This window comes from Nerophis ophidion, linkage group LG24 (assembly GCF_033978795.1).
Source record: "Nerophis ophidion isolate RoL-2023_Sa linkage group LG24, RoL_Noph_v1.0, whole genome shotgun sequence".
Classification (NCBI taxonomy): domain Eukaryota; kingdom Metazoa; phylum Chordata; class Actinopteri; order Syngnathiformes; family Syngnathidae; genus Nerophis; species Nerophis ophidion.
In genome coordinates this window covers 19933202-19959473 of record NC_084634.1, presented here as the reverse complement: position 1 = coordinate 19959473, position 26272 = coordinate 19933202, and the positions used below count along the sequence as shown (strand labels likewise).

The 26272-nt window shown below is 40.0% G+C and overlaps 1 protein-coding gene across 1 annotated transcript in view; it reads left to right on the top strand.

The window, feature by feature from the left end:
* The window catches only part of LOC133542085 (gastrula zinc finger protein XlCGF57.1-like), a 266842-nt gene extending 241335 nt beyond the window's left edge, over nt 1-25507 (top strand). The window contains exon 3 of the transcript XR_009804046.1: nt 25397-25507. The gene's annotated coding sequence lies outside the window, so the exon portion shown is untranslated. The remainder of the gene's footprint in view (nt 1-25396) is intronic.
* The last annotated feature ends 765 nt before the right edge of the window (nt 25508-26272 follow it).

Genomic DNA, 26272 nt, shown 5'->3' with positions numbered 1-26272 from the left:
AGACCACATTGAATAATGTGGCCAAACACATTAAATGATATAGCAGGCCACATTAAATAATGCTGTGGCAGATTATGTTGAATGACGTGTCAGCCCAAAATGGAAAAATGGTGCAGGCTATTTTACACTTTAAATAACGTGACAGGCCACATAAAATGATGTGTCAGTATGGGCCACAAACAATGTTACTGAATGGGTGCCCTCAGAAAGCCACATTGAATTAAGTGGCAGGCCACTTTAAATGATGTGGAAGACCACGTTGAATTACATGGCGAACCATGTTAAAGGTTGTGGAAGACCGGTTTAAATTATGTTGCAGGCCATATAAAATTATCTTGTGGCAGGCCACTTTATATTATGTCGTGGCAGATCACTTTGAATGACAGGTCAGCCCAAATTGAATCATCAGGCAGGCCACTGTGAATTGACCAATGTGAATCCGACCACTTTGAAGGTTGTTGCAGGCCATATAAAAATTATCTTGTGGCAGGCCACTTTAAATTATGTCGTGGCCGACCACTTTGAATGACAGGTCAGCCCAAATTGAATCATCAGGCAGGCCACTGTGAATTGACCAATGTGAATCCGACCACTTTGAAGGTTGTTGCAGGCCATATAAAATTATCTTGTGGCAGGCCACTTTAAATTATGTCGTGGCCGACCACTTTAAAAGACAGGTCAGCCCAAATTGAATCATCAGGCAGGCCAAAGTGAATTGACCAATGTGAATATGATCACTTTGAATGTTGTTGCAGGCCATTTAAAATTATCTTGTGGCAGGCCACTTTATATTATGTTGTGGCAGATCACTTTGAATGACAGGTCAGCCCAAATTGAATCATCAGGCAGGCCAAAGTGAATTGACCAATGTGAATCGGACCACTTTGAATGTTGTTGCAGGCCATGTAAAATTATCTTGTGGCAGGCCACTTTTAATTATGTCATGGCAGACCACTTTGAATGACAGGTCAGCCCAAATTGAATCATCAGGCAGGCCACTGTGAATTGACCAATGTGAATCCGACCACTTTGAAGGTTGTTGCAGGCCATATAAAATTATCTTGTGGCAGGCCACTTTAAATTATGTCGTGGCCGACCACTTTGAATGACAGGTCAGCCCAAATTGAATCATCAGGCAGGCCAAAGTGAATTGACCAATGTGAATCCGACCACTTTGAAGGTTGTTGCAGGCCATATAAAATTATCTTGTGGCAGGCCACTTTAAATTATGTCGTGGCCGACCACTTTAAAAGACAGGTCAGCCCAAATTGAATCATCAGGCAGGCCAAAGTGAATTGACCAATGTGAATATGATCACTTTGAATGTTGTTGCAGGCCATTTAAAATTATCTTGTGGCAGGCCACTTTATATTATGTCGTGGCAGATCACTTTGAATGACAGGTCAGCCCAAATTGAATCATCAGGCAGGCCAAAGTGAATTGACCAATGTGAATCCGACCACTTTGAATGTTGTTGCAGGCCATGTAAAATTATCTTGTGGCAGGCCACTTTATATTATGTCGTGGCAGACCACTTTGAATGACAGGTATGTCCAATTTGAATCATCAGGCAGGCCACTGTGAATTGAACAATGTGAATCCGACCACTTTGAATGTTGTTGCAGGCCATGTAAAATTATCTTGTGGCAGGCCACTTTATATTATGTCGTGGCAGACCACTTTGAATGACAGGTATGTCCAATTTGAATCATCAGGCAGGCCACTGTGAATTGACCAATGTGAATCCGACCACTTTGAATGTTGTTGCAGGCCAAGTAAAATTATCTTGTGGCAGGCCACTTTATATTATGTCGTGGCAGACCACTTTGAATGTCAGGTATGTCCAATTTGAATCATCAGGCAGGCCACTGTGAATTGACCAATGTGAAATAGACCACTTTGAAGGTTGTTGCAGGCCATATAAAATTATCTTGTGGCAGGTCACTTTAAATTATGTCGTGGCAGACCACAATTAAAAGACAGGTCAGCCCAAATTTAATCATCAGGCAGGCCAAAGTGAATTGACCAATGTGAATACGACTACTTTGAATTTTTTTGCAGGCCATGTAAAATTATCTTGTGGCAGGCCACTTTAAATTATGTCATGGCAGACCACTTTGAATGACAGGTCAGCCCAAATTGAATCATCAGGCAGGCCAAAGTGAATTGACCAATGTGAATATGATCACTTTGAATGTTGTTGCAGGCCATTTAAAATTATCTTGTGGCAGGCCACTTTATATTATGTCGTGGCAGATCACTTTGAATGACAGGTCAGCCCAAATTGAATCATCAGGCAGGCCAAAGTGAATTGACCAATGTGAATCCGACCACTTTGAATGTTGTTGCAGGCCATGTAAAATTATCTTGTGGCAGGCCACTTTATATTATGTCGTGGCAGACCACTTTGAATGACAGGTATGTCCAATTTGAATCATCAGGCAAGCCACTGTGAATTGAACAATGTGAATCCGACCACTTTGAATGTTGTTGCAGGCCATGTAAAATTATCTTGTGGCAGGCCACTTTATATTATGTCGTGGCAGACCACTTTGAATGACAGGTATGTCCAATTTGAATCATCAGGCAGGCCACTGTGAATCGACCAATGTGAATCCGACCACTTTGAATGTTGTTGCAGGCCAAGTAAAATTATCTTGTGGCAGGCCACTTTATATTATGTCGTGGCAGACCACTTTGAATGTCAGGTATGTCCAATTTGAATCATCAGGCAGGCCACTGTGAATTGACCAATGTGAAATAGACCACTTTGAAGGTTGTTGCAGGCCATATAAAATTATCTTGTGGCAGGTCACTTTAAATTATGTCGTGGCAGACCACAATTAAAAGACAGGTCAGCCCAAATTGAATCATCAGGCAGGCCGAAGTGAATTGACCAATGTGAATACGACCACTTTGAATTTTTTTGCAGGCCATGTAAAATTATCTTGTGGCAGGCCACTTTAAATTATGTCATGGCAGACCACTTTGAATGACAGGTCAGCCCAAATTGAATCATCAGGCAGGCCCCGGTGAATTGACCAATGTGAATCCGACCACCTTGAATGATGTTGCAGGCCATTTAACATTATCTTGTGGCAGGCCACTTTTAATTATGTCATGGCAGACCACTTTGAATGACAGGTCAACCCAAATTGAATCATCAGGCAGGCCAAAGTGAATTGACCAATGTGAATCCGACCACTTTGAATGTTGTTGCAGGCCATGTAAAATTATCTTGTGGCAGGCCAATTTAAGTTATGTTGTGGCAGACCACTTTGAATGACAGGTCAGCCCAAATTGAATCATCAGGCAGGCCAATGTGAATTGACCAATGTGAATCCGACCACTTTGAATGTTGTTGCAGGCCATTTAAAATCATTTTGTGGCAGGCCAATTTAAATTATGTCGTGGCAGACTACTTTGAATGACAGGTCAGCCCAAATTGAATAATCAGGCAGGCCACTGTGAATTGACCAATGAGAATCAGACCACTTTGAATGTTGTTGCAGGCCATTTAAAATTATCTTGTGGCAGGCCACTTTAAATTATGTCATGGCAGACCAGTTTGAATGAAAGGTCAACCCAAATTGAATCATCAGGCAGGCCAATGTGAATTGACCAATATGAATCCGACCACTTTGAATGTTGTTGCAGGCCATGTAAAATTATCTTGTGGCAGGCCAATTTAAGTTATGTTGTGGCAGACCACTTTGAATGACAGGTCAGCCCAAATTGAATCATCAGGCAGGCCAATGTGAATTGACCAATGTGAATCCGACCACTTTGAATGTTGTTGCAGGCCATTTAAAATCATTTTGTGGCAGGCCAATTTAAATTATGTCGTGGCAGACTACTTTGAATGACAGGTCAGCCCAAATTGAATAATCAGGCAGGCCACTGTGAATTGACCAATGAGAATCAGACCACTTTGAATGTTGTTGCAGGCCATTTAAAATTATCTTGTGGCAGGCCACTTTAAATTATGTCATGGCAGACCAGTTTGAATGAAAGGTCAACCCAAATTGAATCATCAGGCAGGCCAATGTGAATTGACCAATATGAATCCGACCACTTTGAATGTTGTTGCAGGCCAATTTGAGTAATAGGGCAGATCATTTTAAATTAAGTGACGGACTATTTTGAAAAATGTGGCGGGCCACTAAAATGATGTGGCAGACCATGTCAAATGATGTAGCAGGCCATATAAAAAGATGAGTGGGGGGAGGGGGCACAAAAATGAGGGTCACAAAAATGACATGCAAGACCACATTAAATCGGAATTGGAATTGGGGGTTAAATCACCATAAATGATTCCCGGGCGTGGCACCGCTGCTGCCCACTGCTGCCCACTGCTGCTCACTGCTCCCCTCACCTCCCAGGGGGTGATCAAGGGGGTGGGTCAAATGCAGAGGACAAATTTCACCACACCTAGTGTGTGTGTGTGACAATCATTGGTACTTTTACTTTAATTTAACTTTAAATGATGTGGCAAGCCACAATAAATAATGTGGTGGCAGACCGATTTGAATGAAATGGCGAGCCACGATAAATGACATAGCAGGCCAACTTAAATAATGCGGCAGACCACTTTGAATGATATAGTAGGCCGAATTAAATAATGTGGAAGGCCACTTTAAAAGAGGTGGCGGGCCAGATATGCCACCTGTGCCTTGAGTTGTGACAAAGGACAACAAACTAACATCCCATGCATATTATCTTTGGTGAAGTTTGCTTATAATAAAATAATAATGGTAATAAAATAATTTTATCTGGCCTATATGTCGTTGTCTTCCTCTTCATTTTGGTGTTGGGCTACGAGTCAGCCTGCAACACGTGGGGAACTTGTCCGGGATTCGAACCAGGGAGGCCAAACCGTGACCCATTTAAAATAGGTGGAAATGAATCAGATAACAGTAAAAAAATACAGACATAATAATAATAATAATAATATTGTGAGATCGACAGGCAGATTGGTGCGGCGTACTCAGTAATGCGGACGCTGTATCGATCCGTTGTGGTGAAGGAGTTAAGCCGGAAGGCAAAGCTCTCAATTTACTAGTCGATCTACGTTCCCGCACGTTCCACCGGTAGGAGGCCTCGGGGAAGACCCAGGACACGTTGGGAAGACTATGGCTCCCAGCTGGCCTGGGAACGCCTCGGGATCCCCCGGTAGGAGTTGGACGAAGTGGCTGGGAGAGAGGGAAGTCTGGGCTCACCTGCTTAGGCTGCTGCCCCCGCGACCTGACCTCGGATAAGCGGAAGAAGATGGATGGATGGATGGATGTTATATATACTGTAATATTATACATGGTAATTGTTATATATTGTATACATTATATACAATTATAATATATCAGTATATATATACTATATACTGTATATATAATAAGTAAAAATTACATATATGTTATATTTTATATTGCTACTACAGTACATTTTTAGTCCTGCATTATCCTTTCCATCCTTACACTTCCCACATTTTGTAACTGCGCTACTTTGTGGAACAATTTCCCTTGTGGATCATTAAAGTTTGTCTAAGTCTAAGTCTAAACCCGAGGTGTCAAGGTGGTTTTCACTGAGGGCCACATCACAGTTATGTTTGGCCCCAGAGGGCCGGTTCTAACAGTGAATACTGTTCTGACACATTGTGTTAGTAGAATTTTTTTTTAAACTAAAATGTCCAAAAAATTTAGTTAGTTGTGATAAGTTTAGCTGAAAATGTAGTGTATATTATTGTAAATGGATGAACAGTACCGCTGTTTTTATGGTTAAAAAAAAAAGGCAACTAAGTTGCCAGAATTCGACGGTAAAATTGGTATTGGTTTATTTACTATGAATAAAAAACTGCAATATTACAGAAAAATTTAAACATTGGAGCTACAAGTTTTTGTTTGTTTGGCTTTTTTTACGGCAAATTAAAAACTTTAGATTTTTCCGGTGTATTACTATAAATGCCAAAAACGCCACCACAGTTCATTACAGTAAAAAAAAAAAAAAGTACTTTTTTTGTTCATTTAGAGAAAAATGCTCTAAAAAAAAAACAGTACATTTTGCAATTTTACCATGACATCTAGTGTTACTTTTACATTCCACAATTTGATGGATAACTTGCTTTGAAATCCTTATTATTAGGATTTATTTCTATATTCAAAAAAAAATGTTTTGAATGTTTGATAATACATTTTTTCATAATTAAACAATATTTAAGTTAACATCATTTACAGTTACATGGAGAACTTTTATTTTATCCCCCAAAAAAGAAATAAATAATATATTTAGTAAGAATTTTTACAATAGTTTATTGCTACATATTATTTCCAGGCTTTCGAGGGCCAAATAAAATGATTTGGCAGGCCACATCTGGCCCCTGGGGCCTTGAGTTTGACGCCAGTGATCCAAACCAACATATTTTCTTTCAACGCACTCCGAGTTCCTCCCAAGACTGTGAAACGCTCTCCTGACAAATCCTTCAGAATGATTTCTTGATTTTCCGATCATTTCTGCTGTTGTTGACGTCGGTTTGTTTCATCCCCCGCCTTGCCGTCTCGCTTGAACCACACGTGCGTTTGAAGTCAGGTACAAAGTCCTTCCAGTTCTCTGTTCAAATGTTGTCTCCAAAACTGGGGGGGGGTGAAAAAAAAAAAACAAGTCTTCTGATCAAAAGCCGCTTATAAGACAGAAATAGTCGGCGTGACTCGAGAATGGAGCGTTCAAAAAGGCCCGAGGCATGAGCCATGTGCATTTTGGCGAATTGAATGGCAAGTTGGTGAACTTCTCGGAGAAGCTTTCCACACTGCAAGCCGAAGTTATGATCGGTTAGAGAGCCAGAATGGACAATTAGAGCTGACATGTTGAAACCGTATCTACAATCCGGCCCAGGCCGGGTCATGCTGGGAACACCCTGGCGAGACCTGTGTGGAGCGGCTTATAGACAAAACACGCAACCATGGACCATGGGTGTCAAACTCTGGCCCGCGGGCAAAATTTCTCGACAACCTGTCGTCATGTCCGCTTTTCCGCCATACAATCAGCGTGCCGGCCCAGTCACGTAATATATGCGGATTCTACACACACACAGGTGAATGCAAGGCATACTTGGTCAACAGCCATACAGGTCACACTGAGGAGTGGCCGTATAAACAACTTTAACACTGTTACAAATATGCACCACACTGTGAACCCACACCCAACAAGAATGACAAAAACACATTTCGGGAGAACATCCGCACTGTAACACAACATCAACACAACGGAACAAATACCCAGAATCCCTTGCAGCACTAACTCTTTCGGGAGGCTACAATATACACCCCCGCTAACAACAAAACTCGATTTTGCATGTCATTATAAAGTTATATAAGCCTTGCTTGGTCAATATTCAATGCAAAACTTGTTTGGGTCCCTATTAAAAGGTTATGTTGTTCAACTTTGGCCCCCGGCTTTGTTCAGTTTAGAATGTTGGCCCACTCTGTATTTGAGTTTGACACCCCTAGCATAGACACACATACCCCTACGTATTGGCCGCTGCATTTCAGCTAATTTAATTTATTTTACTTACAGTACGTCCTCTGTGTATTTAATGCGTATTTGAATGTCTCATGACACATTATTTCCGATAGTTGTTTCTATGCCATGTTGTTCCAGACCACAGCAAACGTTACCGTGTCATTGCAGACCACAGCAAACATTACCGTGTCGTTCCAGACCACAGCAAACCTCACCGTGTTGTTCCAGACCACAGCAAACATCACCGTGTTGTTCCAGACCACAGCAAACGTTACCGTGTCGTTGCAGACCACAGTAAACACAACCATGTTGTTCCAGACCACAGCAAACATGACCATGTCTTCCCAGACCACAGCAAACATTACCATGTTGTTCCAGACCACAGCAAACATCACCATGTTGTTCCAGACCAAAGCAAACGTTACCGTGTCATTGCAGACCACAGTAAACACAACCATGTTGTTCCAGACCACAGCAAACATTACCGTGTCGTTCCAGACCACAGCAAACATCACCGTGTTGTTCCAGACCACAGCAAACATCACCGTGTTGTTCCAGACCACAGCAAACGTTATCGTGTCGTTGCAGACCACAGTAAACACAACCATGTTGTTCCAGACCATACCAAACATGACCATGTCTTTCCAGACCACAGCAAACATTACCATGTTGTTCCAGACCACAGCAAACATCACCATGTTGTTCCAGACCAAAGCAAACGTTAGCCAGCCTGCAAGGATGATAATAAATCCATTAGAAGAAGACAGCCTGCCGTTTCCTAGAACTTGGACACACACATCTATACATTTGGCCATTCTAAGACAGTCATTTCCAGGAGTTATCTCACCCTAACGTTTTCCAAATGTTACAATTTCAACGGAGATTTGCGTCAGTAGTCATTTTGATAGTAGGCTAATATAGATAATAGACACTTACACCATGTGCTGCCTTCATTATAACACCTATATAAGACTTTTATAGTCTTTTTGATAGTAGGCTAATATAGATAATAGACACTTACACCATGTGTTGCCTTCATTATAACACCTATTTAAGACTTTTATAGTCATTTTGATAGTTGGCTAATATAATTAATAGACACACACACCATGTGTTGCCTTCATTATAACACCTATTTAAGACTTTTATAGTCATTTTGATAATAGGCTAATATAGATAATAGACACACCATGTGTTGCCTTCATTATAACACATATATAAGACTTTTATAGTCATTTTGATAGTAGGCTAATATAGATAATAGACACTTACACCATGTGTTGCCTTCATTATAACACTTATATAAGACTTTTATAGTCATTTTGATAGTAGGCTAATATAGCTAATAGACACTTACACCATGTGTTGCCTTCATTATAACACATATATAAGACTTTTATAGTCATTTTGATAGTAGGCTAATATAGATAATAGACACACCATGTATTGCCTTCATTATAACACCTATATAAGACTTTTATAGCCATTTTGATAGTAGGCTAATATAGATAATAGACACACCATGTATTGCCTTCATTATAACACATATATAAGACTTTTATAGTCATTTTGATAGTAGGCTAATATAGACAATAGACACTTACACCTTGTGTTGCCTTCAATACAACACCTATATAAGACATTTATAGTCATTTTGATAGTAGGCTAATATAGATAATAGACACTTACACCATGTGTTGCCTTCATTATAACACCTATATAAGACTTTTATAGTCATTTTGATAGTAGGCTAATATAGATAATAGACACTTACACCATGCGTTGCCTTCATTAAAACACTTATATAAGGCTTATAATTAATGTTTTTTTGTATTTTTGGTCCAATATGGGTCTTTCAACATGTCGGGGTTCCGACCCCCGCCCGAGGCGATCACTTGAGCAAAAAGGGAAAAAAACTTTTGAACTATTCAGCACGGCCGGGATTTACGGCGGTGGAACGGTTACTCACCTCTAAAGTTATGCCATTTATTCTGTTACTTCCCTGATAGCGGCTCACATCTGTTGGCCTCGACTCGGCTCAGCGGCGGCTCAGCCCGCGCAATGTTATCCTTTCCACCTCATCCCCGTCTGAAAAGAGAGCCATAAATTTCCCCGTCATGATCTCCGAATGGCTTCAACAACAAAAAAAAATAAAAAAATGGTGCTCTGTAAATCCAGACCTTTTTTATTTATATTTGCGTGTCAGAAGCCCTTTCATGGATTTTGACTTCGCTTTGGGTCAAGCATCCGTTACCCAGAGGGGCTGGCTTTCAGCTCCGAAAGTATTTACACGTCTGCCTAAACGTATCACTTTATGCCTGTGGAGTCTTTCACGGGCTCCTGAGGCCATTCTGGCTTTTTGTCCACCAAACATTTTATGCTGGCATGAATGCACAAAGGTGAGCTTTAAAACAATTATTATAATGTTCTTCAACACTTCGCCCCGTTCTCCTTACGACCCATCCTAAGTTGCCAAAAAACGAGATTTCGCTAATTTGGCCCCGCAAAGGACTCACGATAGCGTGTCAAGATACAAAGTAAAGAAAAAAAAAAATTCTGACATGTGCGGAGAGATCAACGGGAGATACTTGGACCCGGCCCGCTCTGATCTATTGCGATGGGAAGGCATTTGAGGCACTCGTCCAATCCTAACTCAGTTTAATGGCCCCCACCCACCCGCCCCCGAAAACCCAAAGTAGCCAGTTCAGGATGTATTATGCGAGCTAATGATTCCAATATGCGATGCACCTGAATGAGGGAGGAAATTCAATCCCAGAGTTCATTGAGAGGTTTCCCCGAACACAACAGAGTACAGTCGTCCCTCGTTTGTCAGGGCTAATTGGTTCACCGCCTCACCATGTTTAACGAGTTGACGCTAAGTAGGATTACTAAAGTGCCATCAAAAAAAGGAATAATTTAACCGCACATTTTTGGGGAATTTTGCCAATCATTAAATAGATAGATAGATAGCTAGATAGTACACAGAGTACACAGAAAGTTTTTTTGGGGGGCATTGTAACATGTAAAAATCGACTCGTTCTTGGCGGTTAGCGATGCAGCTAATGTTAGCTATCAACTTGACCACTAAATCCCTTTAAAAATACATTCAAAAACCTTCAACAATACGTTCTGTAACCTGTATAATAACCAAACTGTAGCAACATTGTTATTGTAAGAGTGAACATTGAGGAACTCTTTTTCCAGCGTAGTAGCACAGTGTTAGTCGCAAAAGCTAACTACGGAAATAGATAAACTAGCTTGTATGTCAGTGCGCATCGCGTTAGTTTTTTTGGCCTGTCTTTTACAATCTTTATGAGAGACAAGAAGACAAACTTTTGATGTTTTTTTTTTGCATTATAACGTGTAAAAAATTGGCTTGTTCTTGGTGGCTAGTAATGCAGCTAATGGCTAAATCACTTTAAAAAGGCATTCAAAAACCGTCAACAATTCTTCATTTACTGTAGCAACATTGTTATTGTAAGAGTGAACACTGAGGAACTATTATTCTAGCGTACTAACACAGTGTTCGCCGCAAAAGCTAACTACGGAAATAGATAAGCTAGCTTGTACTTCGCCCGCATCTTGTTAGTATTTTTGGCCTGTCGTTCACAATCTTTATGAGAGACAAGACAAAAGTTTGTTTGTTTTTTTTGCATTATAATGTGTAAAAAAATTGGCTTGTTCTTGGAGGCTAGTAATGCGGCTAATGTCTAACTCACTTCACTTCAAAAAGCGTCAACAATACTTCATTTACGTTGTGTAACCTGTATAATAACCAAACTGTAGCAACATTGTTATTGTAAGAGTGAACAATGAGGAACTATTTTTCTAGCGTACTAACACAGTGTTTGCTGTAAAAGCTAATGACGGAAAGAGATAAGCTAGCTTGTATGTCAGCACAAATCGCGTTTGTCGTTCACAATCTTTATGAAAGACAAGAAGACAAACGTTTGTTTTGTTATTTTGCATTATAACGTGTAAAAAAATGGCTTGTTTTTGGTGGCTAGCAATGCAGCTAATTGCTAAATCACTTTAAGAATGCATTCTAAAACCGTCAAAAATTCTTCATTTTTGTTGCGTAACCTGTATAATAACCAAACTGTAGCAACCTTGTTATTGTAAGAGTGAACACAGAGGAACTCTTTTTTTCTAGCGTACTAGCACAGTGTTAGCCGCAAAAACTAACAACAGAAAGAGATAAACTAGCTTGTACAGCAGCACGAATCACAGTTTTTTTTTGGCCTGTCGTTCACAATCTTTATGAAAGACAAGAAGACAAAAGTTTTCGGGTTTTTTTGCATTATAACGTGTAAAAATATTGGCTTTTTCTTGGTGGCTAGTAATGCGGCTAATGGCTAACTCACTTTAAAAATGCTTTCAAAAATCGTCAACAATACTTCATTTACGTTCTGTAACCTGTATAACAACCAAACCGTAGCAACATTGATATTGTAAGAGTGAACACGGAAGAACTGTTTTTCTAGCGCACAAACACAGTGTTAGCCACTAAAGCTTATGACGGAAAGATATAAGCTAGCTTGTACGTCAGCACAAATCGCGTTTGTCGTTCACAATCTTTATGAGAGACAAGAAAAACAAAAGTTTGTTTGTTGGGTTTTTTTGCATTGTAACGTGTAAAAAAATTGGCTTGTTCTTGGTGGCTAGTAATGCAGCTAATGGCTAAATCACTTTAGAAATGCATTCAAAAACCGTCAACAATTCTTCATTTACATTGTATAACCTGAATAATAACCAAACTGTAGCAACATTGTTATTGTAAGAGTGAACACATAGGATCTCGTTTTCTAGCGTACTAACACATCGGCGTGTGACGGTGTTAGCCGCAAAAGCTAACTGCGTAAAGAGATAAGCTGGCTTGTACGTCAGCACGCATCTCGTTAGTTTTTTGGGCCTGTCGTTCACAATCTTTATGAGACACAAGAAGACAAAAGTGTCACGCTCATGGGATCGGGTTTGGTTTTTGTCATGTTTGGTTTTATTTTTTAGAAACTCAGTTCCTGTTCCTGCACTTCCTTGTTTTCTTTATTACCATGTCAACTCATTGATTTTCACCTTGCCCTCATGCCACGCCCCTATCCCCATGTCATGCACCTGTTTTCAATCATCATAGCTATTATTTAAACCGGGAAGTTGCCAGGAAGTCAGCCTGGCAAATTTACATATCCCTCAACCCGATTCATGCCAAGCCATGCTGTTTTTTCATTCCCTTGTCTCAGACGCAGTACATTTTTGTTATTTATGTCACAGTTGTATGGTTTTGTTTTTGTCTATAGTCATGCCATTGTGCTAGTTTTGTTTTCAGTAGCTAAATGTTTGTACGTCCTTGTGAGCGCCCTTTGTTTGCCTTTTTTGTAGTTTATTAGTGTAAAAAATTAAAATTTACTCATATTCACGTCTCGCTCATGCCAATTTGCCTTTGCAACGGGGAAACAATCCAAGTCATAGTCCAAGTCCTGACAAAAAGTTTGTTTGTTTTTTTGCATTGTAACATGTAAAAAAATGGTCTTGTTCTCGGTGGCTAGTAATGCAGCTAATGGTTAAATCACTTTAAAAATGCACTCAAAAACAGACAACAATACTTCATTTACGTTGCATAACCTGTATAATAACCAAACTGTAGCAACATTGTTATTGTAAGAGTGAACATTGAGGAACTCTTTTCCTAGCGTAGTAGCACAGTGTTAGTCACAAAAGCTAACTACGGAAATAGATAAACTAGCTTGTATGTCAGTACGCATCGCGTTAGTTTTTTGGGCCTGTCTTTTACAATCTTTATGAGAGACAAGAATACAAACTTTTGATGGTTTTTTTTGCATTATAACGTGTAAAAAATTGGCTTGTTCTTGGGGGCTAGTAATGCAGCTAATGGCTAAATCACTTTAAAAATGCATTCAAAAACCGTCAGCAATTCTTCATTTACTGTAGCAACATTGTTATTGTAAGAGTGAACACTGAGGAACTATTATTCTACCGTACTAGCACAGTTTTAGCCGCAAAAGCTAACTACGGAAAGAGTTAAGCTAGCTTGTACGTCAGCACGAATCACGTTTGTTAAATTGACCTGTCGTTCACAATCTTTATGAGAGACAAGAAGACAAACGTTTGTTGTTGTTTTTTTTTGCATTATAAAGTGTAAAAAATTGGCTTTTTCTTTGTGGTTAGTAATGCAGCTAATGGCTAAATCACTTTAAAAATGCATTCAAAAACCGTCAACAATACTTCATTTACGTTGCGTAACCTGTATAATAACCAAACTGTAGCAACATTGTTATTGTAAGAGTGAACATTGAGGAACTCTTTTTCTAGCGTACTAACACAGTGTTAGCCGCAAAAGCTAACAACGGAAAGCGATAAGCTAGCTTGTACTTCACGAATCGGGTTTGTTTTTTTGGCCTGTCGTTCACAATCTTTATGAGAGACAAGACAAACGTGTGTTGTTTTTTTTTTGCAGTTTTTGTGTAAACAATCGGCTTCTTCTTGGTGGTTAGCAAAGCAGCTAATGGGTAAATCACTTTAAAAATGCATTAAAAAGTGTCAACAATACTTCATCCACGTTCTGTAACCTGTATAATAACCAAACTGTAGCAACATTTTTATTGTAAGGGTGAACACTGAAGAACTATTTTTTTTAGCGTTTTAACACAGTGTTAGCCGCAAAAGCTAACTATGGAAAGAGTTAAGCTAGCTTGTACGTCACGAATCGGGTTTGTTTATTTGGCCAGTCGTTCACAATCTTTATGAGAGACAAGAAGACAAACGTGTGTTTTTTTTTTTGTTTGCATTATATGTGTAAACAATCGGCTTCTTCTTGGTGGTTAGCAAAGCAGCTAATGGCTAAATCACTTTAAAAATGCATTCAAAAAGTGTCAACAATACTTCATCCACGTTCTGTAACCTGTATAATAACCAAACTGTAACAACATTTTTATTGTAAGGGTGAACACTGAAGAACTATTTTTTTTAGCGTTTTAACACAGTGTTAGCCGCAAAAGCTAACTATGGAAAGAGTTAAGCTAGCTTGTACGTCACGAATCGGGTTTGTTTATTTGGCCAGTCGTTCACAATCTTTATGAGAGACAAGAAGACAAACGTGTGTTTTTTTTTTTTTTGCATTATATGTGTAAACAATCGGCTTCTTCTTGGTGGTTAGCAAAGCAGCTAATGGCTAAATCACTTTAAAAATGCATTCAAAAAGTGTCAACAATACTTCATCCACGTTCTGTAACCTGTATGATAACCAAACTGTAGCAACATTTTTATTGTAAGGGTGAACACTGAGGAACTATTTTTTTTAGCGTTTTAACACAGTGTTAGCCGCAAAAGCTAACTATGGAAAGAGTTAAGCTAGCTTTTACGTCACCACGTATCGCGTTTGTCGTTCACAATCTTTATGAGGGACAAGAAGACAAAAGTTTTTGGTTTTTTTTGCATTGTAATGTGTAAAAAAATGGCTTGTTCTTGGTGGCTAGTAATGCAGCTAATGGCTAAATCAATTTAAAAATGCATTAAAAAACCATCAATAATACTTCATTCACATTCCTCAACCTGTATAATAACCAAACTGTAGCAACAATGCTATTTTAAGAGAGAACACAGAGAAACTTGTTTTGTAGCGTACTAACACATCGGCGTGCTACGGTGTTAGCCGCAAACGCTAACTACAAAAAGACATAAAAAAGCTTATATGTCAGCACGAATTGCGTTTGTTTTTTTGACCTATCGTTCACAATCTTTATGAGAGACAAGAAGACAACAGTTTGTTCGTTTTTTTTGCATTATGAAGTGTAAAAAAATCGGCTTTTTCTCGTGGCCTAAAGACGCGTGAACGGTTTTTGTCATCCCGAATAAATACGGAAGGAAACAAAGAGAGCAAAGTGAGTACTAAAATAAAAACACTACGCAGTTTTCTGGAGAGACTTGGACTGAATGAAGCAGTCATTTCGGGTCCGGAGTGCCAAGATCTTGTTCTCCCCTTCTGGGACGCCTGTTTAAACCGGCGTGATTACTTGCCAATACAAAATGTCACGGAACTTTTTAATTAAGTTGAGGATGTAATTAAAAATGGGGGGCGGCAAACTCTATTAGCATTTGTAAGACTGCCAGCCTGCGTGACATCAGGTCACTTTTAAACCACTTGATTATCCTCCACTCGAGATGTACACATTTTAATTATAATTCGTGTATTTATCAAATTATTTTCCGTCGGTAATGAGTTGTTTACTCGAAATATTATCCGTCCATTATCCACCACTCATTCAGTTCCACTGTGAGATCATCGAGCCGGGAGATATAATCCTTGTGGGGTGTTGTCGGGACGGATGGAGGAGGGGCCCCCATGGACCTACCATCCGAGGTCGCCACTCGGGGTTCGGAGCTTTGGCCTTCGCTTGCAGAAACCATTGAACTATTTGCTATACTACTTTTCTTACCTATTCGGACCTACTGTTGTGTATTTGGGATCTGCATAAGTCCTGAAAAAGTAAAATCTAACCAAGAAAACAACCTTGACTTCTTTCATACGTCCGGGAAACAAGCTATTTGGAATTTTCTCATTTGGTGATTGTGGAGGGACGGTGCCGACGAGCCGACGGAAGGATAAGACGGACAGCGGTCCTAACCGAGATGGCGGCCAGGAGGCGGAGCATGTAGCGGAGCGCACTTGGAGCGACGCTGCAGCAATCCGAGTCAGGTGCGTAAACGACACACCTGCTGCAGCATAAAAGGGGAGAAGGAGGAGCAATCATGGCAGAAGTAGGAGAGGAAACACCCGACGACGAAGACGACGAGAGCGACCAGGAGAAAGATGAACCCCCGCGGAAGACGCAGCCACCGAAAGGCGCACCGAGACGAGCAGGAAGAGAGGTCGCGCTAGAAATTGGTGCGACCGACTGGAACGAAAACTTGGTTTTTAAAATAATAAACGAGAGTCAAACCTGCTACCATGTGTCTTGCATCGATGGTCCTTGCAACCCACACGATGACAGCTGGAGACCTGTCACAGTGATGTTTTTAAAGGCGGTCTGCAAAATGTTGACCAAAGATCCACTGTTAAATGTTATGTAGACCACTAGGGAGTCATTTCAGACGGTTGGTTTGGTCAGATCTAGTCTTAGACTGGTCAGATCTAGTATCCCACTTAGATTGGTCGGATCTAGTAACAAACCTAGATTGGTAAGATCTAGTATCAAACTTAGATTGGTCAGATCTAGAATCAAAATCACATTGGTCAGATCTAGTATCACACTTAGATTGGTCAGATCTAGTATCAAACTCAGATTGGTCAGATCTAGTATCACACTTAAATTGGTCGGATCCAGTATCCGATTTAGATTGATCAGATCTAGTATCAAACTTATATTACTCCATATCTACTACCATGAATTGATTAACGTGGATCCGGACTTAAGCAAGTTGAAAAACTTATTCGGCTGTTACCATTACGTGGTCATTTGTACGGAATATGTACTGTACTGTGCAATCTACTAATAAAAGTATCAATCAATCAATCCATACAATCAAACTTAGATTGGTAAGATTTGGTATCCCACTTAGATTGGTCAGATCTAATATCAAACTCAGATTGGTCAGATCTAGTATCCGATTTAGATTGCTCTGATCTAGTATCAAACTCAGATTGTTCCAGATCTACTTCCATGAATTTATTAACGTGGATCCCAAATTAAACAAGTTGAAAAACTTATTCGGGTGTTACCATTTAGTGGTCAATTGTACGGAATATGTACTGTACTGTGATATTTACTAAAAAAAGTCTCAATCAATTAATCCATACCATCAAACTTAGATTGTTCATATCTAGTAACAAACCTGGATTGGTCAGATCTAGTATCACACTTAAATTGGTCAGATCTAGTATCAAACTCAGATTGGTCAGATAGTATCACACTTAGATTGGTCGGATCCAGTATCCGATTTAGATTGCTCAGATCTAGTATCAAACTTATATTACTCCATATCTACTACCGTGAATTGATTAACGTGGATCCGGATTTAAGCAAGTTGAAAAACTTATTCTGGTGTTACCATTTAGTGGTCAATTGTACGGAATATGCACTGTACTGTGCAATCTACTAATAAAAGTATCAATCAATCAATCCATGCTATCAAACTTAGATTGGTCAGATTTAGTAACAAACCTAGATTGGTAAAATCTAGTATCAAACTCAGATTGGTCAGATATAGTATCAAACTCAGATTGGTCAGATCTAGTATCACACTTAGATTGGTCAGATCCAGTATCCGATTTAGATTGCTCAGGTCTAGTATCAAACAAAGATCGCTACAGATCTGCTACCACGAATTGATTAACGACTAGATTGGTCGGATCCAGTATCGGATTTAGATTACTCAGATCTAGTATCAAACTTATATTACTCCATATCTACTACCATGAATGGATTAACGTGGATCCCGACTTAAAAGAGTTGAAAAACGTATTCGTATGTTACCATTACGTGGTCAATTGTACGGAATATGTACTGTACTGTGCAATCTACTAATAAAAGTCTCAATCAATCAATACTATCAAACTTAGGTTGGTCAGATCTAGTATCAGATTTAAATTGGTCAGATTTAGTATCAAACTTAGATTCCTCAGATCTTGTACCAAACTTAGAATGGTCCGATCTAGTTTAGACTAAATCTGATCAATCTAAGTCAGATGAAGCCTTCTCGGATGAAATGCACAACAGAACGTCTTCTAAAACAAAACCGAACAGTCCAGTGACGATCGACTGAATGGCCTGAGATTAGATCAGAAACGGGGGCCTAATCCAAAAAGAAAGTTCAAGAGCCGAAACTTAATGCAAAACAGGCAGGAAACTGACTTAGTGTTTGATAAATTATAGGACTATAAAACCAAGATTTATCTCTGTATTTTTACAAAGCGCAACGATTTGTAGCTAAGAAAGACACTTACTAAGTCCATAATGCTAACAGGAAAATGGTTCAAGGGGAGGATTTAAACTCCCGAGCAACCGTCCATGTCGGTTTCAGCAAAATTTAAATCAGCTGACAACTTGGGTACAATCAACGACCAACTTGTTCTGTCAAAACTGGTTCTGTTTAGGAAACGTCGGATTATTTCCACTAACTTCAAAAAAGAACCGCCTTCAGCCTTTCTCAATCTTTGGAGCTTGCGGATTCAAACAAATGGCAAAATACTTTTCAAATCTCTGGACTTTCTTCAGAAAGTCTCTGGCTTACTTGGGGATGAAAGATGAGCAAAAAGCACAACATCCCACATGGAATTTGAGCGCTTTTCCTTCTGATCACAGTGCCCACAACTGTAATTGTCCTTGCATCCAGGCTCTGAAAGAGAGTGGGAGCCAATTCCTTGCCTACTATTAAGTTATTTGTCACTAGTTTGAAGGATGACATTCAAACACCAGCCAAACCCACACATGCATTGCGAGAACTTGTACACCACACCTAGTGATGCCCAAATAAAGGTTTCATAGTTGTAAACCTAAACATAGTTTCTCTAGTCTACTGACATCACCAAGACAGGGGGCAGTTTTATGCGTTTCGGTATTTCACTATATTTCCTCGCAACATTCAAAGGAATGTTGAAATATGTCTGCCAGATGCACTGTTGCCGGTTGTAACAATACTACTAACTTTTAAGGTTTTACTACTTACGTAAAAAATACTACACGGTCTAGCTCCATCCTATCTTGCCGAATGTTTTGTACCATATGTCCTGGCAAGAAATCTGCGTTCAATGAACTCCGGCTTATTAGTGATTCCCAGAGCCAAAAAACAAGTCTGCGGGCTGTAGAGCGTTTTCTATTCGGGGCTCCAGTACTCTGGAATGCCCTCCCGGTAACAGTTCGAGATGCTACCTCAGTAGAAGCACTTAAGTCCCATCTTAAATGTAATTTATATACACTCGCCTTTAAATAGACCCCCATTTTAGACCAGTTGATCTGCCGTTTCTTTTCTTTTCTCCTCTGCCCCACTCTCCCTTGTGCAGGGTGCGGGGGGGACACTGGTCCGGTGGCCATGGATGAAGTGCTGGCTGTCCAGAGTTGGGACCAGGGGGTGGACCGCTTGCCTGTCCATCGATTGGGGACAACTGTGCGCTGCTGACCCGTCTTCCCTTGGGATGGTCTCCTGCAGGCCCCGCTATGGACTGGACTCTCACTATTATGTTAGATCCACTATGGACTGGACTTTCACGAGATTATGTTAGACCCACTCGATGTCCATTGCTTTCGGTCTTCCCTAGAGGGGGGTTGCCCACATAACTCATACTCTAGCCTTTAAATAGACTCCCCTTTTTAGACCAGTTGATCTGCCGTTTCTTTTCTTTTTCTCCTATGTCCCATTCTCCCTTGTGGAGGGGGTCCGGTCCGATCCGGTGGCCATGGATGACGTACTGGCTGTCCAGAGTCGGGACCCAGGATGAACCGTTCGCCTGTGTATCGGCTGGGACATCTCTGCGCTGCTGATCCGCCTCCGCTTGGGATGTTTTCCTGCTGGCTCCGCTGTGAACGGGACTCTCGCTGCTGTGTTGGATCCGCTTTGGACTGGACTCTCGCGGCTGTGTTGGATCCATTATGGATTGAACTTTCAAAGTATCATGTTAGACCCGCTCGACATCCATTGCTTTTGTCCCCTCCGAGGTTCTCATAGTCATCATTGTCACCGACGTCCCACTGGGGGTGAGTTTTCCTTGCCCTTATGTGGGCCTACTGAGGATGTCGTAGTGGTTTGTGTTGTGGTTTGTGCAGCCCTTTGAGACACTAGTGATTTAGGGCTATATAAGTAAACATTGATTGATTGATTGATTGATTGATATGGGGTCCTCTCCAAAGTTTCTCATAGTCATTGACATCGACATCCCATTAGGGTGAGTTTTTCCTTCCCCTTATTTGGGCTCTGTACCGCGGATGTCGTTGTGGCTCGTGCAGCCCTTTGAGACACGTGTGATTTAGGGCTATAAAAATAAACATTGATTGATTGATTGATTGATTGAAGTAAAGACCTCTCCAAATGATGGACACTTAGAAAGTAATTACACCTACACTCAAATTGACTCAGGCAAAAAAGGACGGACCGTGAGGTGTGATTTGCAGTCATCATTTTAACGATCCCGTTTTAAAAGAAAAAACTAATCGTAATCGTAAAAGGGACGGACCAAGGGGTGTAATTTGCAGTCATGATTTTAACGATTTGGTTTTGGAAGAAGGGGCAGGAACAGGGGTTAGTGCATGTGCCTCACAATACGAAGGTCCTGAGCAGTCCTGGGTTCAATCTTTCTGTGTAGAGTTCTCATGTTCTCCCCGTGACTGCGTAGGGTTCCCTTCAGGTACTCCTGCTTCAAAGACATGCACCTGGGGATAGGTTGATTGGCAACACTAAATTGGCTATAGTGTGTGAATGTTGTCATTTTATCTGTGTTGGCCCTGCAATGAGGTGACGACTTGTCCAGGGTGTACTCCGCCTTCCGCCCGAATGCAGCTGAGATCGGCTCCAGCACCCTCCGCGACCCCCCCACCCCCCAAAAAAAAGGGAAAAGCGGTAGGAAATGGATGGATGGTTTTGGAAGAAGAAGGGTTTTGGTCGGACTTTGAACGGAACAAAATGTAAAAGAGAAATGAGATCCAGGAAATCAGGTTTGCTCTCGGGGGGTAGGAAGTGAGTCAGAACTTGCGGAAAAACAGAAGAAAATAAGGTATGCCGCTATTTTTTTGTGTCCTCTTCCACTGATGTTTTCCTCAAACGCTGAAATGGTGTCTGTGGAGGAGGTAATGGAAGTCCAGGCTCTATCGATTCTATTTTAAAGGGGAACATTATCACAATTTCAAAAGGGTTAAAAACAATAAAAATCAGTTCCCAGTGGCTTGTTGTATTTTTTGAAGTTTTTTTAAAAATGTTACCGGTCCCCGAATATCCCTAAAAAAGCTTTAAAGTGCTTGATTCTCGTTATTTGCGATGCGACTATCCATTTCCCTGTGACGTCATACAGTGCTGCCAATGTAAACAAACAACGGCGAATACCACAGCAAGATATAGCGACATTAGCTCGGATTCAGACTTGGACTTCAGCAGTTTAAGCGATTCAATAGATTACGTATGTATTGAAACGGGTGGTTGGAGTATGAAAGTATTGAAGAAGAAATTGAACCTCTTGAGCGAATAGCTATTGACGCTATTCATAGCCATAGCATGGCCGAATAGCTGCGTTAGCATCGCCGGTAAAATGTGCGAACCAAACGATCAGGACTTTCGCATCTCTTGACACTGGAGGAACTTAAATCCGTCGATTGGTAAGTGTTTTTTTCGCATTAAATGTGGGTGGAAGGAAACGTAATATAGTTGCAAATGCATCTGCAGGTTATCCATACATCTCTGTGCCATGTCTGCTTTAGCACCGCTGGTAAATAGCATGTTAGCATCGATTAGCCTAGCATTTTAGCATCGATTAGCTGGCAGTCAACATCAACAAAACTCACCTTTGTGATTTTGTTGACTTTATCGTTACAAATGCATCTGCAGGCTATGCATACATCTCTGTGCCATGTCTGCTTTAGCATCGCCGGTAAATAGCATGTTAGCCTCGATTAGCGTAGCATGTTAGCATCGATTAGCTGGCAGTCACGCCGCGACCAAATATGTCTGATTAGCACATAAGTCAACATCAACAAAACTCACCTTTTTGATCATGTTGACTTTATCGTTGCAAATGCATCTGCAGGTTATCCATACATCTCTGTGCCATGTCTGTCATCGCCGGTAAAATGTGGAGACACTCCGGCACATTCAATGGGGGTCTGGCGGCAGACACTTTCGTATATTCGGGCCGGTGGTGCAACTCGAATCCCTCCCTGTTAGTGTTGTTACACCCTCCGACAACACACCGACGAGGTTTGATGTCTCCAAAGTTCCGAAAATAGTAAAAAAAACGGAAAATAACAGAGCTGAGACCCAATGTTTACAATGTGTTGAAAATTAAAATGGCGGCTGTGTTACCTCGGAGACGTCACGATCTGACGTCATCGCGAAAAGAGCGATAAAAAGAAAGGCGTTTAATTCGCCAAAATTCACCCATTTAGAGTTCGGAAATCGGTTAAAAAAATATATGGTCTTTTTTTGCACCATCAAAGTATATATTGACGCTTACATAGGTCTGGTGATAATGTTCCCCTTTAAGTGTTTTTTTTCACATGCATTTGTTCACCGTATCTGTTTTGTGAGTACCATATTTTCCGGGCCATAGGTCGCACTAAAGGAGTCGCATTATGATTTTTTTTTTCTAAATCTAAAACACTTACTTGTGGTCTACATAACTTGTGATGATGGTTCTTTGGTCAAAATGTTGCAAAAATCATGTTTTACAGACCATCTTCAAGTCGGTTGGTTTTGCATAACGTTGCAAAACAAAATGACAGCTAATGTATCCTCTAACCCAGGGGTGCCCATTACGTCGATCGCGAGCTACCAGTCGACCGCGGGGGGTGTGTCAGTCGATCTCGAGCCAGGCTTTTAAAAAAAATAGACCTAAAAATTACTGATCATCAATCTTCACCAAGACGTTACTTAAATGACATTCACGGTACCGGAGGGTCTTGTGAGATGATGCTGGCTGCTGCAAGATCATTATTATTAAAATAGGACCGAGAGGAAGGCGAGAAACACTTTTTATTTCAACAGACTCTCGCGCCGTACCTTCCGTCAAAACTCTAAAGGCCGACTGCACATTTCCTATCTTCACAATAAAAGCCCTGCTTCATGCTGCCTGCGCTAACTAAATACAGAGTCTCGGAAAACTGGCGTGCACAAGCGATCCCTCAGAAAGCTGGCGTGCACATCACTTGTGCACGCCAGCTTTCCGAGACTCTTATTTTGTTAGCGCAGGCAGCATGAAGCAGGGCTTTTATTGTGAAGATAGGAAATGTGCAGTCGGCCTTTAGAGTTTCGACGGAAGGGACGGCGCGAAAGTCTGTTGAAATAAAAAGTGTTTCTCGCCTTCCTCTCTGTCATTTTTTCATAATAATGAACTGGCAGCAGCCAGCGTCATCTCACAAGACCCTCGGGTGCCGTGAATGTCAATCAAGCAAGCTACGGAATTTGCCGCCAATGTTTTTCTTGTAAAGTGTATGGAGAGCTGGATGAATTAGATGCCAAAAACCAACCACTTTCATGTGGTATTGTACAGAAAGGACAACTTTTTTTCTCCTCCTTTTGAAAATGTGGGCGTTATCATTACTGTCTGATTCCACTCAATGCAAGTCATCAGAATCAGGTAATACACCAACTTATATTCTTGTCTTTGTGAAAGAAAGACATCCATATGTGTTACACATGCTTGTATTATCATTAAACACATTTAACTTGTTTACAAACATGTCTCTTCCATAAATAAATAAATATAAATGATATATATAAATGAGGTAGATCCCCTCGAGTTGGTCAATTGAAAAGTAGCTCGCCTGCAGAAAAAGTGTGGGCACCCCTGCTCTAATAGATGCTATTTTGCAGTCCTGATACACACACCAACATAACATCGTATGTTGAATCGCAGTACGTCTGACTACGGTAGCCGTAATGCTCCGACAATTCATCAAGCGGTGCGTCTTCAAAGCTTATCAAAGTCGTACTAAAACAGATTAACCGATTTTTGAGCGCCTTTTGTAATGTCACCAACCTTTTTGAAACCAAGAGCTACTTCTTGGGTACTGATTAATGCGAAGAGCTACCAGTTTGATACACACTTAAATAAAGTGCCAGAAATAGCCAATTTGCTTAATTTACATTTGATATAGATATATATATATATATATATATATATATAGACAAATGGATATTTCTGTCTGTCATTCCGTCGTACATTTTTTTTCCTTTTACGGAAGGTTTTTTGTAGAGAATAAATGATTAAAAAAACACTTAATTGAACGGTTTAAAAGAGGAGAAAAAACAGGAAAAACATTTTAATAAAATTTTGAAACATAGCTTACCTTCAATTTTTACTCTTTAAAATTCAAAATTCAACCGAAAAAAAGAAGAGAAAAAGTAACTGATTTGAATATTTTGGAAAAAAATTTAAAAATAATTTATGGAACATCTTTAGTATTTTTTCCTGATTAAGATTAATTTTAGAATTTTGATGACATGTTTTAAATAGGTTAAAATCCAATCTGCATTTTGTTAGAATATATAACAAATTGGACCAAGCTGTATTTCTAAAAAAGACAAATAATTATTTCTTCTACATTTTGAACAAAATTTTTTAAATAAATTCAAAAGACTTTGAAATAAGATTTAAATTTGATTCTACAGATGTTCTAGATTTGCCAGAATATTTGTAATTTATTTTATTCATGCTAAGTTTGAAGAAATATTTCACAAATATTCTTCTTCGAAAAAACAGAAACTAAAATGACGAATTAAAATTAAAATGTATTTATTTTTCTTTACAATAATAAAAAAAAAAACTTGAACATTGATTTAAATTTTCAGGAAAGAAGAGGAAATAATTTAAAAGGTAAAAAGGTATATGTGTTTAAAAATCCTAAAATAATTTTTAGACTCCCTTTTTAGACCAGTTGATCTGCCGTTTCTTTTCTTTATCTTCTATGTCCCACTCTCCCTTGTGGAGGGGGTCCGGTCCGATCCGGTGGCCATGTACTGCTTGCCTGTGTATCGGCTGGGGACATCTCTGCGATGCTGATCCGCCTCCGCTTGGGATGGTTTCCTGCTGGCTCCGCTGTGAACGGGACTCTCGCTGCTGTGTTGGATCCGCTTTGGACTGGACTCTCGTGACTGTGTTGGATCCATTGTGGATTGAACTTTCACAGTATCATGTTAGACCCGCTCGACATCCATTGCTTTCCTCCTCTCCAAGGTTCTCATAGTCATCATTGTCACCGACGTCCCACTGGGTCATCATTGTCACCGATGTCCCACTGGGTGTGAGTTTTCCTTGCCCTTATGTGGGCCTACCGAGGATGTCGTGGTGGTTTGTGCAGCCCTTTGAGACACTAGTGATTTAGGGCTATATAAGTAAACATTGATTGATTGATTGATTTTTAAGGTTGTACTTTTTCTGTGAAATTGTCTTTCTGAAAGTTATAAGAAGCAAAGTAAAAACATAAATTAACTTATTTAAACAAGTGAAGACTAAGACTTTAAAATATTTTCTTGGATTTTCAAATTCTATTTGAGTTTTGTCTTTCTAAGAAATAAATATATTGAGCAAAGCGAGACCAGGTTGCTACTAAAAAAATAACATTTAAAAAATAAAGGCAGCTCACTGGTAAGTGCTTCTGTTTGAGCTATTTTTAGAATAGGCCAGCGGGCGACTCATCTGGTCCGCGGGCACCACGTTGGTGACCCCTGTTCTATATTCTCAATGAAACATAAAAATGTTTTTTCTTGTTTACTGGCGTCATCTTGCAGTTTACACATATATCTTATGTATGACTGCCATCTACTTGTCACACTCATCAATACACCATCCATCCATCTTCTTCCACTTATCCGAAGTGCACCAATTAAAATAGCTTCGAGGTTGGCAAACACAACCAGAATTATTATGTACCGTATTTTTCGGATTATAAATCGCTCTGAAGTATAAATCGCATGATATGGAAGGAAAAAAAAATAAATACAAGCACTAGAGTGTAAGTCACATTTTTGGGGGAAATTTACTTGATAAAATCCAACACGAAGAATAGACATTTGAAAGGCAATTTAAAATAAATAAAGAATAGTGAACAAC